This window comes from Ips typographus, linkage group LG3, assembly GCF_016097725.1.
Source record: "Ips typographus isolate SLU linkage group LG3, UJ_Ityp_2.0, whole genome shotgun sequence".
Classification (NCBI taxonomy): Eukaryota; Metazoa; Arthropoda; class Insecta; order Coleoptera; family Curculionidae; genus Ips; species Ips typographus.
The window spans coordinates 13,963,388-13,981,840 of record NC_138424.1 but is presented as its reverse complement, the minus strand read 5'-3'; the positions used below and the strand labels follow the sequence as shown (position 1 = coordinate 13,981,840).

At 32.7% G+C, this 18,453-nt stretch overlaps 1 long non-coding RNA gene across 4 annotated transcripts; it reads left to right on the top strand.

The window, feature by feature from the left end:
• The first annotated feature begins 7,424 nt into the window (after positions 1 to 7,424).
• On the top strand, positions 7,425 to 18,229 carry LOC145727108 (uncharacterized). Of its 4 annotated transcripts, none has more exons than XR_014177782.1 (5): positions 7,425 to 8,308; positions 11,204 to 11,311; positions 14,131 to 14,254; positions 14,357 to 17,393; positions 17,452 to 17,541. It is a non-coding gene; the product is annotated as an uncharacterized LOC145727108 (long non-coding RNA). The 4 variants fall into 4 exon arrangements; XR_014177783.1 differs by lacking the exon at positions 7,425 to 8,308 and adding an exon at positions 17,638 to 18,229 and having other exon boundaries at positions 8,365 to 11,311; positions 17,452 to 17,504; XR_014177781.1 differs by lacking the exon at positions 11,204 to 11,311 and having other exon boundaries at positions 7,426 to 8,358.
• The last annotated feature ends 224 nt before the right edge of the window (positions 18,230 to 18,453 follow it).

Sequence of the window (18,453 nt, the reverse complement as noted above, 5' to 3'; positions counted from 1 at the left end):
CTAATGATCGTCCGAATTATCGTGTTTGACAAGTACTGTCAAATAATGACATTTTTTAAAACGGCCCATTAACTCAAAACCAATAACTAAAGTAAAAATAGTTTTTATTGAATTATTTTGTTATTTATGAAGCAAATCATAAGTTATTATACATCACTAAAATCAGAATAAAACGTACTATTTGGTGGGCTAAAAATCCAATATGGCGCCCATAAGAAAAAAGAAAGTTGATGATGGCTGCCAAAAAACGAAACGTCGTGTGGCAAATTTGAATCCATCATCGAATAGCTAGGAAAAAGTGGCAATGAAAAGGTGCTTTTAGTTTTGGAATATCTCTTCAAATAAGATTAGAAATAAATAAAAACAAAAAATCAAATTTTCAGTTTTTTTCGGATATCTTCGGAAGTACTCGGAAAATCAAAATTTTTAAAACAGCATTTGGTTGAGCTTTAAATTGCGCAACTTTGCCCCAATTTAAACTTTCTCGTATCTCTTATAGTTTCCGAGATCCCAATGGTGAGGGTCGAATTTGAATTACCCTGTATACATGCGGTTTTTTATGGTAAATTCATGTATACAATTAGCGGACCAAAAATAAGTTCATTTTAATAAAAAAAATATATTTTTTTAAATTATTTTTAACAACACACGATAAACATACAGAACCAAAGTTGTTTCTGTATTACCTAATATAAAAACGTAGTACAAAGAATTATAAAACAGCTATTTATGTAACCAGTTACGAAAAGATCGATTTTGTGTAACAAATGAATGTTTGTAGGGCGAGCGCAGCGAGGTCCTATAATTTGAATGAGTTACACAATAAGACATTTTCGAAACGTGTTGCATACATAATTTTTTCTAATTTTGACCAAAAAGCGGTAAAAACCATCTTTTAAAGTGATTTAACACAAATATTCACTTTCATAGCACCTTGTATAAACAGTGACAACGACATGTTATGATGGATGTCGCCCATATGTTTCTACGGAAATGCATAAAAACAGGGAGTGATGAAATGAACTTTTCATAACTAGTTACATAAAGTATCACTATACGCCATAAAGTAAAACGTTTTGTCACTCAAATCAGTTTTGAAAAGTGTCACTTTATATGCCAAAATTAGAAAAAACTATGTTTTCGTTTGGCATCGCTTGACAGAGACACACATTTTTACTTCCAACATTAGATAAAGATGGAATATGTTTTATTTTCTCTGACTTTTATGTTCGTAGATATTTGCGAAAAACAAGAGGTCATCTTAATACAATAACAAGAGTCCTTAAACTCAGAAACAAGTAATTCCATTAGTTTGAATGTAGTTCCCTTATTTTAAAAGTAGTTGAAATTCTCTGATAAATCTATATTCCATTTGAAGTTAGTTGAAACAATAAAAACAAATTAAATTATATTGTTCAATTGCAGTCAGCTATGCAAGCATAGAAACTAAATTTTTTACATGGTTCTGACGATTTGGTACATGAAACATGACAACTCTCAGTTACAAACTGGTTTATTGGTCTGGTGGAAGAGTTGTATAATGAAGGGATCCAAAAGCTGGTGCCACGGCTTGACAAATGCTTGAAAGTTGATGGTGACTATGTTGAAAAGTGAAAAAGAAAATCGGTTTTTAGTTTTTGGTGTAGTTTGTGTTTTCGCTTAAATAAAGTTTCTTTTACTTTATTCCAAATGGTTCTTACTTAAAAAATTATTTTCGTAATTCATGTCTATTTATATAAAGATACCTTAGAAAACATACATTTTGTAGTCAGCATAAATTAGCTTTCTTACATCCTTATTGATTATCCTAGCGTATTTGGAATTTGTAGCAATTTTGTAGCAGTGATAAACAATTAAATAATACTGCGCGTTTTCTAGTTGTTGTGAATTTGTGAATTCATAATAATCTATATTTTTTTTAGGAACAATTTGCTGACTGGAAAAATAGTTGATCATAAAGGAGAAAATTTAATTACAAATGTTTAACCTGTAAAGCATCTTATGATGATCTTCGCGAAGTAAAATTTCACCAACACCAAGAAACATGCAAGTATTTCTGCGAGAGGCGTCGTCGACAACTTGACACTAAACTTGCCATTGTGGTCCATGTTATTGAACATAACATGGACGATGAACCAGAACCTGCGGTCTTGTTAACTTTAAGTATCCACGAATTTTACATTAACTTTTTTTTAACAGTTAGATTACGGTTTCTATAGTATAGACCAAAAAAAATAATTTGGGGTAAATTCACAATTTTCTTCCATATTACTCAAAGTTTACCCACAAATGCCGAGTAAAACTCGTCAGATCTCAAAACCCTCAACTTAGGGTTTCCTAAACATGCTTAAACTAAGCTTCCCTCACTCCCAATACCCCAAAAGTTTAATTAAAACAGTAAAAACTACTCAGACCTTTCTGATCAAAATGTAAACAAACAAGCAATTCAAAATGTAAACAAACACGGTTCTGACATTAGATGTCACATTTGAAAGTAAAATTATATCCTTCAATTTTGGTTCGTTTTTTTATCATTGACAACGCCGCCCATTTTCACCTTGATGACGTGCAACTAAAGTTATAATAATCAGGGTATAGGTTGGTCATTCACAGTCTACCCTCAACAACCATTAGAAAACTGACTTGAAGAACACAATTATAAAATAAACAAATTTGGCTTATTACCAATTAGCCTACATGTCACAAAAGTCTCTGATGCACATTTTTGTTGATAAACCTAGAATAGGACAGCTCATGTAGATAGCTCAATTGAAAAGTTTGTTTTTCGATTATACCTACACCATACAAAATGTTTGCCATTCTACTGATAATTTGACTGTAAGTCCATATTCTGTCGCTACAATGGGTGTTTCTCAGAGGTTTTATAGCCAGTTTGATTAAGATTCTTCACACTTCACAGTCCGATCAATTTATGAGATTTAAGTCAGATTATGTCAGATATCAACACTGAATCACTTTAAGTTTTAGTTACAAGACTGATGAAGATCCTCACTGATGATAGTCCATGAAGTTAAGCACATTGAAGCTAAATCACATCTTTTTTGAAGGAAGTATTTGGCCTTTTTTTTAGTATTTTTATAGTAAAGCCTGGTTGGCGTGAATCTATAGTGGTTAGTGACTCGAATAAGTCGGAAAATCTGGTACAACCTCAAACTGAGAGTTTGCCGACTGTTCTAACGGGGGTTTAAATTCAGTCAGAGACTGGAAAGTCTGATAGTATTTTAGCTCCTGCACTAATACAGCGTCAGTCTCAAGTAACCCGCTCTGGTAGGATTGTTAATCCACCTAAGCGGTTAAATTTATAAAGGAGGGGAAAATGTTATATAGAATTCTTAACCTGATTAGATTATAATGTTGCTTAACCTGTAAGACAAATGTCAAGTGACATCTGTCAGGGGTTTTCCCGTTTTTTCTGTAGAAGTTTATTTCTAGTTAAAAGTTAGTTCTGTTTCTAGTTGTAGTGCCCGTTGGCAATAAAACTTGTGAATCAATATGGAAGTTGTTTTATTGGATTGAAACACAACACAATTGAAGAAAAAATAACTGTTAAGCAAGTAACGGACAACCCTGGGTTAATTTCAATTAAATTGGGCCCGCAAAATTGGAAGAATATTTATATACACTTTTGCACTACTACGACATGAACCCCATAATCAAAGAACTGAATAAACTACATTCTAAATCATTACTTTAGTGAAACTATAACGAAACATCCAGAATATAAATTCAAAATAATAAATTATTTAAAAATACTAAGTCTCACTCAAGAAAGGGCGGAAACAAAACTTAAGGAAATAATTCCGCATCCCCAGAGGTACAAGCGTGGCTTAATAAACGGTATAGGATCAATTTTCAAAGCAATCACTGGGAATCTAGACGCCTCAGATGGTGAGCGTTACGAAAACTTAATTAGAGAGCTACAACTAAATCAAAATAAATTAGCATCAAATATTAGAAAAGAGAATTCCTTATCTCTCAACCTTTTAGAGAAATTTAACGACACAATTGAAACAGTCCAGCACAATGAAAAGTTGCTAGAAACTAAAAACTCGTACTAATTATTGTTCAAAAAAACACATTACGGGAAAACACACCATTTATAATAGTATATTATAAACCTAGGGACTAAAGTGGTTCTTTTAATCCCGCGGCGAAAGGTTGCTAAGGGATAATTTGCTAAGGGATTAAAAGACACTTTAGTCACGAGGTTTATATACTATTTTATGCACTTTAGAATGCGAGAAACTAAAAATAAAAAAAATTACAAAACTAACAGTGGTTACAACGGTACTCTCGTATTACTGATAGTTGTTATTGATTGTTGTTGGCATGGTGGATTCACTTAAAATTTATTGTACCCTGCGGGATTAAAAGTGTCTCTTTTATCCCTCAAATGAGAGTGAGAGAGTCTCTTTTAATCCCTAAAGTGCATAAAAGGTTTTAAACCAAGTCATAAATCTGTATGAAATTATCGATGCAATGTTAACAGATATAGAAAATGCAATTACATTTTCAAAGTTGAAAATTTTACATCCAAGCATTATTAAAACTAAAGATCTCTATTTTGAGCTATTGAACGTAAAAAAGGTCATTGATACAAATCGTATGCCACTGGAAGTAACATTGGAAAATACAATATTGTATGAGGAACTTATTAAACTAGAAAGCTACATTTTTAACAACAAAGTTAACTTTTTACTAAAAATACCAATAACTTATCCCGAAAAATTAAACTACTATCATTTTTATTCAGCTCCAATACATGCACAGAGTCTCTTTAAGGTTATTTTGCCAAAAAGTAAATAGTTACTAAAAAACAAATTGCACTATTCATATCGTAGCACCGAATGCACCAAAATAAAGGATCAGTATTACGTGTGCGACAAAATGGATTTGCAGACCTGCCACTACGGGGCTCTCTTTGGAGCCACATAGGGCCAACCTGTCCGCCTCCTCGTTTCCCCTAACACCGGAGTGCCCTGGGACCCAAGTTAGGCGTACCTTGGCCATCCGCGCGAGCGACAAGAGTGTTTTGATGACCTATATAAACTTAAAAGGGGCATTATTGGTAATGAAGATTTGTGATTCCCGATAACATAAAAGTCCCAAGTATTTGGACATTTATGTATCACTAATAACAGCGCTGGTGTACTTGAAAAAGATAAATCTCAGAAGAAAGCACAATCCTAGAAGACAAGGTGAAAGAATCCCTAGGGAATTTCTTAGGGGTCCTAATCTCTTTCAGTATTTCTTCAGTATCGATAATTCAATCAATCTCCAAATTCACAGCCTGCTAGAGGCTACTTCGAGTAAAAAGAACAAGTAACACTATACCCCGTTAGTGCATTAAGCGACCAGAACGGAAGTCGCCATGTTTGTCCGTGACATTCACCTACTACGCAATTGAATTTGAAATTTCTAAGTTAGTCGTAAAACAGTTTTGTTTATATTTGGTGGTATCTGAAGTTAGCTAAAAACCGCAACGATTTGTTGTTCTTGTTTGTTTTGCTTTTCGGTCCGTTAAAGGTTAATTTTTGCAAACTTAAATTAGTTAAATTAATATTGACAAGTGGGTTTGTGAATAGTGGGCAACAGCAGATTGATTATCGTCACTGATTCTCTGAGAGTGCCAACCGGAAATTTACGGCCGCCATACTGAACGATTTTTGTCTTCCACTTTGGTTGCTATTGCTCCTTCCTGCTATATTTTTTTATTCATTGAGAGGCCCCCTTTTTACAACGGCCCATATAGGATATTGTCTGGATGTATATAACTAAAAGTATTTGAGTAGGCTGTGAATTTGGAGATTGGTAAATATATCGATACTGCGCATGCGCAGTATACGTCTGATTAGTCTAGTGTGCTGTGCATCACGTGCTACGGTGCCTACCAATGAATAAAAAAAATATAGCAGGAAGGAGCAATAGCAAACAAAGGGGGTGACAGAAACAAGGGGGAGAGGGGGAGTAATATGGCGGCCGTCAACTTTCGGTTGGCACTATAAAACACTATTATTATTGTCCACTGTACAACTTAATTTAAATTTGCAAAACTCAACTGTTAAAGAACCACAAACAAACAAAACAAATTAACACGAAATACAAACAACAAATTTTTGCGGGTTTGAAACTCCAAACTGACAATGACTTTGCGTCAATTCAACTGCGCAGTAGGCGAATACGCTATCAACTTCCGTCCCCCTCGCTTAATGCACAAACGAGTTATAATTTGTATTATTGTTACCTCCTGATACTTGTTCTTTTTCCTCATTGGTGCCTACCAATGAAATTAAATTTTATATTATGTCAAAACAATATTTTTTATAGGTATTGCCAATAGTTGCCTTTGTTCCCTATTTTCCTAATTTAATATTGTGGTTCAATTATAACTTGAAGGTTCCAGGATTCATACTTTCATTAATAATTTAGTATTAATTGTATTTTATATTACAAAACTTACAGAAAATAATTAATTAATAATAAAATCTATTAAGGTTGTTACGTCCTGGTCCAAATTACATGTCAAAAAAACTTTAAAGATACGACAACTCGACAACATGCCGCAGCGCATGCGCACTCGAAATGTTTGACCAATATTTTTTATCGGCCACCTTTTTCGAACAAAACCAACGGTATACAACCTCCAATGTATTTGGTCCCACTCCACGACTCCGTCGACGGTTCTAACCTAAATTGCTAAAACTGAACTTATGTTTACTGTGACTGTGGTTTGGAGACCCTTTTTTAGGGTTTGTTTGTTGATTGTTGCTTTCCCAAGAGTTTCTTTCTACCATAATTTAATTCTAGTCCATGTAGATTATTAAACATTTTGGGGTCATGTAAACATTAAGCATCCACGAGTTTGGTCACCAAATTTTTTTGCATATAGATTACGGCTTCTAGGGTCTTGTGAAGAATAGCTAACCACGAATTTTGAGTCAATTTTTTTTTTTTGGGTTAGGTTACGTCCTATATAGTACAGATAAAAAAGAAAAAATGCGAACGATCCACAATTTTTGTCACAAAATCGTTCAAAAAATCCATGATTTTACAAGCATTTTGTGGAATTTGATCAGCTGATTTGGAAAGTTCGTCTGCGCTGTTGCCAAATCGCACGCGTAGTCTGAAATCAAATATTACATCATTCTTAAAAATTGTAGAAGTGTTTTGAAAAAAGAATGAATATGAGAATATGTGAACCTATGCTAACCTAGTGGCCGATCACATAGAGTAATCAAAAACATGGTTATGCTGTAATGGTTATTTTTTAAATATTATTAAAAAAAAATGCTTAGGTGAACCTATGCTCACCAAGTGACTGATCACTTAGATGGCAACAGCGGACAAAGCATCTCGTCGTAGTAAATTCATGGTTAGTTATTGTTCACAAGACCCCGGCTTCTATAGTCCAGAGAAAAAAGAAAATTTGCGGTAAAATCACAATTTTCTTCAAAAAACTCCGATAAAAATCCAAAAATTTACAATGATTTGGTGGAGGAACAACAATTTACCTTCTGCAATGTTGTCAAGTAGTCAAGTATAGGCTTAAATAGCTTGTATAGGCTTAAACACTGTTACACAATGAGTTGTACAATTAACAATGCAGTACAATTAGTTACAATTTATAAAAACAAGCTTTGCCACCTATACTAATCGGATATTTAGGCTACCAAACAATTTTTATGATTAAAAACAATAAAAATTAGTTGAAGTATTAAATATTAATAACGAAAAAAAAAAACCGTCTGGCAACGCCGCATAATTCACAGAGGATAACTGATACTTGACAGTATGTACGTCAACTTCAGATGTCATTCAATGTTCCTTCAATTATGAGGTTAAAGCTTAGTTGCCGCCTTTTTCCTTTGTTTACAAGATTGGTGGATAAATCATTTTCGCATTTGTTAGTCTAGGTCAGTTATTAATGCATATTATTTTCCTAAATTTGCAATAAACAAATATTGGTTTTATTTTATTATTTTGGTTTTTAATAGCCGAAGTTTTCGAGGTTATAGGTATTATGTAGATCATTTGGCAACATCGAACCGACAAAACGCGGAACAGCTGATTTCCTGACAGGTGAAGTGTGGTTCTTCCACCAAATTATCCTACATTTTAAGGATTTTAATCTCAATTTTCTGGATAAAATTAAAATTAACGTAAAATTCGTGGATGCTTAATCTTTACAAGACCCCCTCTTTCTACCATAATTTCATTCTAGTTCATGTGGATATTAAACATTTTGTTTGGCGTGTCTGTGCTGCTAGTGTCTTTAAGTGCTGTATCTGTATCCTTTTTAAAAATTGTTTAGTTTGGTTTGTCACTAAACAATAAATGGTAAGTAGATAAGACTTAAGGTCGGAGTTTTACTTATTGATTGGTTGCCATGTTAATTATGCAAAATGCAGAGGTTTTTTGTTATAAAAAACTGTCTCAGATTTATCTGTTTTTGGCCCTGATATTTAAAAAGAAAAACCATATTTAGCTAGTCCAAATTTGAATTAGCTAGAATTATTCTTCTGCAGCTTATGGAGCTTTTTAGATAAATAAGAGACAAATTTACAAAAACTGAGATATAATCATATCATAGGATAGGTAGGTAGTTACATGATTACTAAACCATAAACACATCTTCTATAAGCAATATTAAGGCCTGGTTTATCCAACTTCTAGTTATAGTCATAATCATAAACTTATATTTTGTTCACTACAACAGAAAGTAAACAAGTAAAGTAGACTAGGTACTTTGTTTACTATGGGTTCTAATGGACAAAATAGTATATTATTCAACAAGCATGAAGCATGTAATGAGTGCTATTACTCACATAGATGAAATTTGCATAAATCTTTGAGTGAGTAATAGTCATTACAAGTGTGAAGAATACTCTCGAGAATACTATACTTTTTCTACAACTGTGATCAGTATGCATAACAAAATAAAATAAAAAGGTCAATTTATAAACTTAAAGTTGAATTTGGTGTTGACTTTGGCATTCAACATCAAGGCGACAGCATTTGGATTGCCAACTTTATGTCTGATGGCAAATATACAGTGTATTCATGAAGTATGGAATAAATTCGATTAAAATTCAGCGAATCATCTTTGAGAAAAGTTTCACCTATACAGTGTGTTTTTTTAACGCCCAACATAGGATTTTTTGTGTTAAATTTTTACGCCCATGTTAGACCATGTTGTTTTGGAACTACAAGTGTAAAACTTGACGGGTGTGTCTTTAGTACCCTGAAACTTAAGTAAGTTTACCAATTTGGTCTAAAATGTGTTTACAAACTGACAAAAAATCATCTTTTTTTGAGAAGATTTGATCTTTGCATACATCCTGTATGCATGGTAGGTGCTTGTTGTTTTTGATACTGGCAGGGCAGGTAGCAGGTAGAGTGACATATTTATTTATAACGTCAAAAGGGCATTTTATAATTGTTTATTTTTTAAAAATACTTCTGTACTTAGTTCTTAATATAAAGTTAATATTCGTGCCTTGCAAGTATCAAAAACAACAAGCACCTACCATACATACAGGCAGTATGGAAAGATAAAATCTTTTTAAAAAAAGATTATTTTTTGGGAGTTTTTAATAACTTTTTAGACGGAATTGGTAAACCTACTTAAGCTTCAGAGTACAAAATAGCCATCAGCCTAGTTTTACACCTGTAAAATAACATGGGCTAACATGGCCTTAAAGATTTAACACACAAAAAATGCACTGTACAGGGTGATTCAATTTTGACCACCTTCTTAACTTCCATAAATTTGATTTTAGCAAAAAACGTTAAATACAAAACTACTAGATATTTAGGTCTACTTTATTCTTAGATAAACAGTTATTATACAGGGTGTCCCAAATTTGAGTAACGAACCAAAATTATGTTTTTTTAAATACAATGACCAACTTTTTATCCTATATTTGAATTCTACGTCAAATTCTAGGCCTAACTGATGTAAAATGTCTGTATCGATATTCAACTGTTTCCGCAGCAGCCCCTTTAACTTCTTTAATTTAGATTTTAGCAAAAAACGTTAGATACAAACCTAGTAGATATTTAGGTCTAATTTACCTTTATATAAACAGTTATTATACAGGGTGTCCCAAATTTTAGTAACTAAATTAACCCATAATCACATAGTCGAGGCAACATTGTTAAAGTAACAGATGCAAGGGGTGTCATATTTTTTTATTTCATTTTTGTTTCGAACATGTATCAGTTTCAATTTCCTCAATACTGCCCATGTTGTTTCTTATTTAATCACCCGCTAGTAATTTAATATGTAATTGCATAAATTATTAATTTAAAGACTATAAATACATTTTGGCAAAATACTTAGGGAATAAATAAATAAAATAAAAAAATTTGTCAGTTTATTATTGTCACAAGCCGAGCAAAAAGCTCCTTATAATAACCAAGCAAAAAAAACATACCTGCATAATTATTTCTACACTTTTCAATCTTCAGTTGGTTTAAAATGTTTATATTTATTCTTAATAACCAACAATTCCCACCGCTTTATGATTTTTCATGTTATGCCGTATTATTCGTATTATTCAGATTATTTACTATATTATTGGATTATGTCGTATTATCAAGATTAGTAAGATTATTGCATATTATTAATATTATTTGGTGAGTGACCCAAATATTATTGAAGTGTCACACCCCTCGAACAGATGCTGCTGCGGACAGATGCGGATACAGACATTTTACATCAATTAGGTCTAGAATTTGACGTATAATTCAAATATCGGATAAAAAGTTGGTCATTGTATTAAAAAAACATAAGTTTGGTTTGTTACTCAAATTTGGGACACCCTGTATAATAACTGTTTATCTAAGAATAAAGTAGATCTAAATATCTACTAGTTTTGTATTTAACGTTTTTTGCTAAAAACAAAATCAATGAAGTTAAGGGGGTGGTCAAAATTCAATCAATCACCCTGTACATTATGAATACATAATACCTTGGAAATGGTGTAGATTGTAGTGTTCATAACAACCTGAGGGCATTATCATAACGACCTAAAACCTTTTTTTCTATTAGCAATGGTATTTTTATTCTTTCATGCCATAAAAACTATGTATTTGATATATATGCTCTTGACTTTTTAGATAATAAACTTTCGTTAGCTTTTACTGCATTTTCTTTTATATTTTCTAAAATTTCATCCAGCTTTTGCCATTTCACTTTTTCTTATGTTGACGTCCATTGTGAAGGCCGCATTAGGAGTAACACTATGGACACATAAATTCCACTGAACTTTTACGCCACCACAGGAAGGTAAATATTTCAAATTTAACAAAGAAGTTAAGTTAAATTGAAGTTACATTCAAAACATTTAAGTTTCTAAAAACTGTTATGTCCCCCGATTTTACTTTGATTTTTCAAATTTGATGATTTTACTCATTATGACAACAGATCAATTTCAATGGCTCAATTTATTTAAAAAACTTAAAGTACCAAGTACGTAATACACTAGATATACTTTTTTGACAAGTGTGACATATCATTGGTTTGGGAAAGTCTGTAGCTACTAAAAAATGAAATAAAAAGTTAAAAAGTTTAGGGTCGTATTTGAAAAATCGAAGTTGATGATGGTATCTAAAAAACGAAACGTCGTAGCTGAAAACTAAAACCAAATTTTTGTTTTTTTAACCAAATTATTTAGCATAAAATGCGCAACTTTGCCTACATTTATGCATCGAATTTGTAACAGCCTGAATATTAGTGGTGCCCGTGGGTGAATTGAACCAGTGAGTAATACCTCATTAGCAAATCTGTATTAAAAAGGAGGTTTTGTCATTGTCAGATAAGTCTGATTTGTCATTTCTTCACAATCTCTGAAGGCGAACTCTGTAACGAATAGCAAGGAAATTTCTTTGCTATCATAGAAAACCCTTCTCTATCGTAATATATGGTACTCTCTACGTTTCGATTGGCGAAAATCGGCACTCAACGTAACTATTCGGGTTGTGCAAAATAGAAAGACCAAATGAGGTCTGGCTATGATTTTATCTCTCTTGGGGCTATGAAATGTTGCATTTTTCAATCTTTCTTTTCCGTCGTCTTCTAAAATTGAAATGTTTTGTTTTTTAACCTTTATGCCCGTCAGTTTAAACATTTTGTCAATAAGGTTGGATTGGGGACCAATTAATTGTGTTTGCACCCCCCTTTCTTTGTTTTTGAGTGGTTTAAGTGTTAATGTATCTATTAGTTATTGTTTTTGAGGTGTAAGCTGTTCTGTTAATGGTTGTGTAATGGCTATGTGGGTTCCAGTAACACATCCTAAAATTCCACACTACTTCCTCCACAAAATTTTCATCAGATCATATTTACAAAAAACTGAAAAATATTAATGATCTAATAAGAAAATAAGAAACTTAAAACTGAAAAGACAACTATAATAAATAAAACCAACAACAATAATGGCAACGAAACAGACTATTTTGTAATGCAAACTTTGAAACCTACGATTAATTACTCAGAAAGAAAGTAAAAAACGTAGAATCATTCAAATTATTGCCATTCATTCTTGTCATTAACCCTGAATACGACGAAACAAGTAATAGCCATAGATTTATTACTAGAAATTAGTCAATGTTTTTGGGACCGATAGGTTCCCGTTTTCAGTTGACGGTGTCAGCCGAATGTGATAGAAAATAGCTTAGAGAGTACCAACAGTTAGTAGAAAGACATTTTCTTTCTTGTCTATTGCTATGCGTTTTCTATTTCCTACATCGTTACGGAGTTTGCCTCCTGATTGTTAATTAAGCCCTCCAAAGACAATCTATTTGAAAAATTGAAAGACTCGTTTTTCGTGAACATAAAACGGAAAACCAAATAAGAAAGAGTTATTAAAGTGTCTCTATGTAATTATTAGAGACACAGTACTACTAGAAAAATAAATGAACGGATGCAGTAACTTGCAAGCAAAAAAAAACGAGGCTTGAGAAAAAATTAATTTTATACTCAAAATTGTAAAAAAATATTATTTCAAAAAGTGCTAATGTTCTGGAAAGTAAGTATGAAGTGGGAAATAATCCTCTCTTTTAATAAAAATAGGTAGCAAAAAATTAGGATACTATAACACTGAAAGAGGATAATTGACATCCATTCTCACAAACCTTAAAAATGTTCTTTGACCTACTATATTATTGTCCGTCCAATCCATGCAAAACAAATCATTCAATTTGGAAAATTATTAAAATTTATTTAACTGTTATGAATATGCAATTTGACAAATTAGTTTAAAAATTATTAATTTTCTGTTGTCAGTAAGGAGTTTTGTAATTTTACTTTTACTTGCTTTCCCAGTACCTAATTGATTTCTTCAAAATCCCTGACAGTGAGGTAATACGAGTATATGCATCCAGATGCATATTACCGAAGGGTTGTTAAAATTTCGATTTTAATAACTATTTTTTGATTTAATGGCCCCAACCGAATGAGCAAAATGCACAAACAGCTTTTCATTTTCTGAGCGCATATTTTTCATATTTATCAGTTCCTATTATCCCTATAGATTTAGCTAGGTACTTAATGTATCTAATAAAAATTCAAGGGGGGCAGCATTTTCGGATTGTTACCAATCCAGGTATAATCTCGCTGCAGTGAAAGTGACCGACGACAGCTGACACGCTGACTGATTTGTTCCCGCATTAGAGAATAGCGTTTTGCTTTAACAATAAAATAAAATACGACATAGTGCATTTTCAGCAGTTAGTTTCCTGCTTAACCTTTAATTTTAAATCCTCATAAATGTCAGCTGTTTCGTAGAAATGATAATAATTGAATCTGTCCCTGTTTGTACTCAAGTAAAAATTAGAATTTTTCTATTCTTATATTCAAAATTATTATATCAATATAATTTATCCATCGTCTGTTCAATATTCCCATGTTAGAAGAAAATTTTAACATTGAGTTGTCATGGATCGCTACGGTTGCATCTAGAAACAATTTCCCACCGTCGTTGGTCCATAGAATTTATTATAACCACTTTACAAAATTTATTAACAGGAATTTAATTATAATTGACTGACAAGATAATAAAAAATATTTTTCTATTCCACACTTAAAATTAAAAACCTTTTCAAACTCAGCTAGACGCTTCTTATTCAATTCCAAGGACCATACACCAAAATTCGAAAAATCAGGTGTCCAGTCAGGAGTACCAACTCTCATGTCGTGACCCGTTCTGCAAGGCCCTCTATATAAATCAAACTGGTAGGAAGTTCTCAACCCGAATCAGTGAACATGTCAAAGAATTCATTAGATTCACCAACAATCCCAATCTTTGTAAAGCTAACAAAAGTCCTTTTTTTCCAGACACCTATGTTTCCACCATCACCCCTTCAACATAGAAGAGGGTTTCAAAGTCTTACACCTTTGTGAAAAAGGGAACTTACTTGATCTGCTTGAGTCCTTGGAAAATGCTACATGGGCTTCTGCTGACAGAGAGGTTTTTTGCTTGAATGACCAAATGAAACATGTTTCCACTCCTTTATTCAACTCATTACTCTTTTGACTGTATTTTTCGTTTGTTTCTTCGCCTCCTCTACTGTTGTGCACTTACACTGTTAATTTGCTTTGCTGTTAATTAACATACATCTTCTAGATTATACAGGGTGTCCCACGACGAAAGACATCGATTGATATTGGAAAAAGTATAAATAGGAGAGTTTTGAAAATTAGGCAGGATACTAATGTCGGCATGCTCAATCTAACTAAAATATTTTCAAGATGGTTGCACTTCCGTTTATACCGGAAGTCGATCACAACTTTCTTATTTTAAATAGAACACCCTATATATTATTACATATTTGGATTCCTCACAAAATTCTGACCAACTTTTGTGTACAATGCCCTATGCCTATCTATAGCTGTTTTCGAAATATTTGATGTTTTTCCAAAAAAGTGACAGTTGCAACGCTCAACATCTTTTTGTACCCTGTCAAAAGCGTATTTTATTTTGCAATAAAACTTTGGGTTATTGTAAATACAGGATTGTTTTATTAAACTGAGGGTGCGTAATGAGTCATTTGTATACAGGGTCGACAAAAAAAATCATAAACTTGCCACTAAAAAAAATGAAAAATCTCAAGTTTTTTAAATAGAAACCCACATTTTTTATGACGGAATCATTTTGAGCATTAAATATTACTATACGTTTCAATTTACTTGCCTATACCTAAATCCAACCCATTTCGTTTTATTTGCGAATAAACATTTTTTTTATTAGGCTGCATGGTTGGGATTAGCTGGTACTCTAGTTGGCCATGCTTTTGACGCACGGTGATATTGGAGACCTGCAGAGCATGTTTAACACTAGTGACTTGAGTGTTTTGACAACTGCAAATATGCCGTCGCGGTTACGTTATTCCAACCAAGATTACTTAAATCTGTTTACTATTTACGGAGAATGTGATAAAGTTGTGAGTAAAACATGTGAAGTATTTGCCGCTCGTTATCCAGAAAAACCAAAGCCATCACCCAAAGCTGTCAAGCAAATAATTGAAAATTTTAAGAATACGGGACAAAACCAATCCCTAACAATACAAATGTAGAAATTGCAATTTTGGGCTATTTTGTTGCAAATCCAACTTCGTCAATAAGACAAGTTTCCGTAGAATCAGGCATATCCAAAAGTTCAATTCAGAGGATCCTAAAGTAACATTTTTCATTTAAATTAGTGCAACACTTAAAAGAGGTTTGGCTGCAAATACCTCACATGTTCTACTCACAACTTTATCACGTTCTCCGTAAATAATAAACAGATTTAAGTAATCTTGGTTTGAATAACGTAACTGCGACGGCATATTTGCAGTTGTCAAAACACTCAAGTCACTAGTGTTATTAACATGCTCTGCAGGTCTCCAATATCACCGTGTGCCAAAAGCATGACCAACTAGAGTACCAGCTAATCCCAACCATGCAGCCTAATAAAAAAAAGGTTAATTCTCAAATAAAACGAAATGGGTTGGATTTAGGTATAGGCAAGTAAATTGAAACGTATAGTAATTATTAATGCTCAAAATGATTCCGTCATAAAAAATGTGAGTTTCTATTTAAAAAACTTGAGATTTTTCATTTTTTTTAGTGGCAAGTTTATGATTTTTTTTTGACGACCCTGTATACAAATGACTGATTACGCACCCTCAGTTTAATAAAACGATCCTTTGTTTACAATAACCCAAAGTTTCATTGCAAAATAAAATACGCTTTTGACAGAGTACAAAAAGATGTTGAGCGTTGCAACTGTCACTTTTTTGGAAAAACATCAAATATTTCGAAAACAGCTAGATATAGGCATAGGGCATTGTGCACAAAAGTTGGTCAGAATTTTGTGAGGAATCCAAATATGTAATAATATATAGGGTGTTCTATTTAAAATAAGAAAGTTGTGATCGACTTCCGGTATAAACGGAAGTGCAACCATCTTGAAAATATTTTAGTTAGATTGGGCATGCCCACATCAGTATCTTGCCAAATTTTCAAAACTCTCCTATTTATACTTTTTCCAATATCAATCGATGTCTTTCGTCGTGGGACACCCTGTATAGATTCGGAATTTTCTTGTATACTCGCATTGCGCCAACTTGTTTACCAACTTTATAAGTTTGTTTTCCTTGTAATATTGTTATATTGACAACATACTGACGCGAACCTGGGTCACTGAGAACTGTCTTTTGTCAATCAGGGTTGACTTTTGAAGGGTTTATTTGACATGTTTTTTGTTTCTGTAAAATCTACTATTCAGCGCCTACTAGCATTAATTTACTCTTTTCGTCCTCGACCGCCTTTGCAACAGGTAGTATTCATTAATAATTGTCTGTTCATAGAACCTGTACAAAAGGCTAACCCAACCTGGCATTTTCCCCTCTATGAGGGGTAGATGCTGTCACTAAATTGCAGCACCAGTCGTTTTAATTTTTGATATGTTAACTTTAAGTTTTTCAATCTTGATAATGTCCTACGAAAAATGGTGATTTCTCTTCAATAAGGTAACTTTGATTGACATTGACCTTTCTCACTAACCTCACTTTTTCTCCTTTTTTCAGATCATTTTTTCTTTAAACTTACTAAACTTGGGTTTTTTGAAATGTTTTATCCCGGAAAAACTGTAACTTTTTAATATTTTTGAACTGGTTTTTTAAAATGATTTATCCTGAAAACTATAATTAATAACTAAAATTTTTTTAAATGGGTTTTTTGAAATGTTTTACTTTGAAAAACTATTATTACATTTTTAAATGGTTTTTTGAAATATTTTATCCTGAAAAACTATATATTTTTTTTTCACAACACTCCAGGTTTGCTGTCCCCTTGTTAAAAATGACAGCCAGCTGATATACTGTTTAGTAAGGTAAGCTTCCTTTTGATATTGTATGATGCACGTTATGCTTATATAAGCGCTCTTCTAGCTCCTTATGATGAGAAGCTGCTGCACTCGAAACATGTTGGGCGTTTTTTGAAGGTTTAAAGACCGTTAAATACATTTTTTGTAGAGAAGATTGTGTGTTACTCAGCTACCCCCCCAATATAATTTATATTTCCGCTTAAAATTGCAGTTTTAAGCTGGTTGTGAATCTATAGTATTTTTTTTTTAGGTACAGATTGCGGTGTACAGAATTTTCAAAGTTGGTTGGTCATAAAGCAAAAGCACCTTACTACAAATGTTTGACGTGTCTAGAATCGTTTGGAAATCTTCTTGAAGTCAAATGTCACCAGCACCAAATAACCTGCAAGTACTTCTGTGAAAGATGTTGCCTGCAACTTGATACCAAATTAGCAATTGTGATCCATGTAATTGAACACGATATGGACGATGAACCCAAATATAAATGCAAAAAATGTTTTTTGGAATTTCACGAGTTGAATGAATATGAGCATCATAAAAGGAGTTCTCATAGAAGAAAAGTTGTATCACATCAATCATCAGATTCCAGCTGTGAATCAGATATTCAGAATATTTATTTAAACGTTGCATCTTTTAATGTAAGTAAACGTCAAAAAAAATGCAAGCTGAGACACCATCGGATAGCTGAATCTGATTTCAACAGAACAAAATCAATATTCAGTACGAAAGGTGAGGAAAGTGTAAAGCAAAACATCCACACTACTTACCAAAAAGACCATCATAATATTAATGATGTCTGGCAAAACTGTTCGAAAAAAGATAAATATTATTGTAAGTTTTGTTCTAAGAGTTTTATTTCTCGCTCTGAATTTAACGAACATTTAAAAACTAACATAGAATACTACCATTTCGGTTGCTATGAGTGCGGAAAATTTTTCTCACTTAAAAGTTCTCTTTTAAGTCACATGGATATCCATGGTAATCGCAAATACTATGGATGGAACAGATGTCAAAAGTCTTTTATATGCAAATATTGCGACAAGGGTTTTACGCAGAAATCTCAATT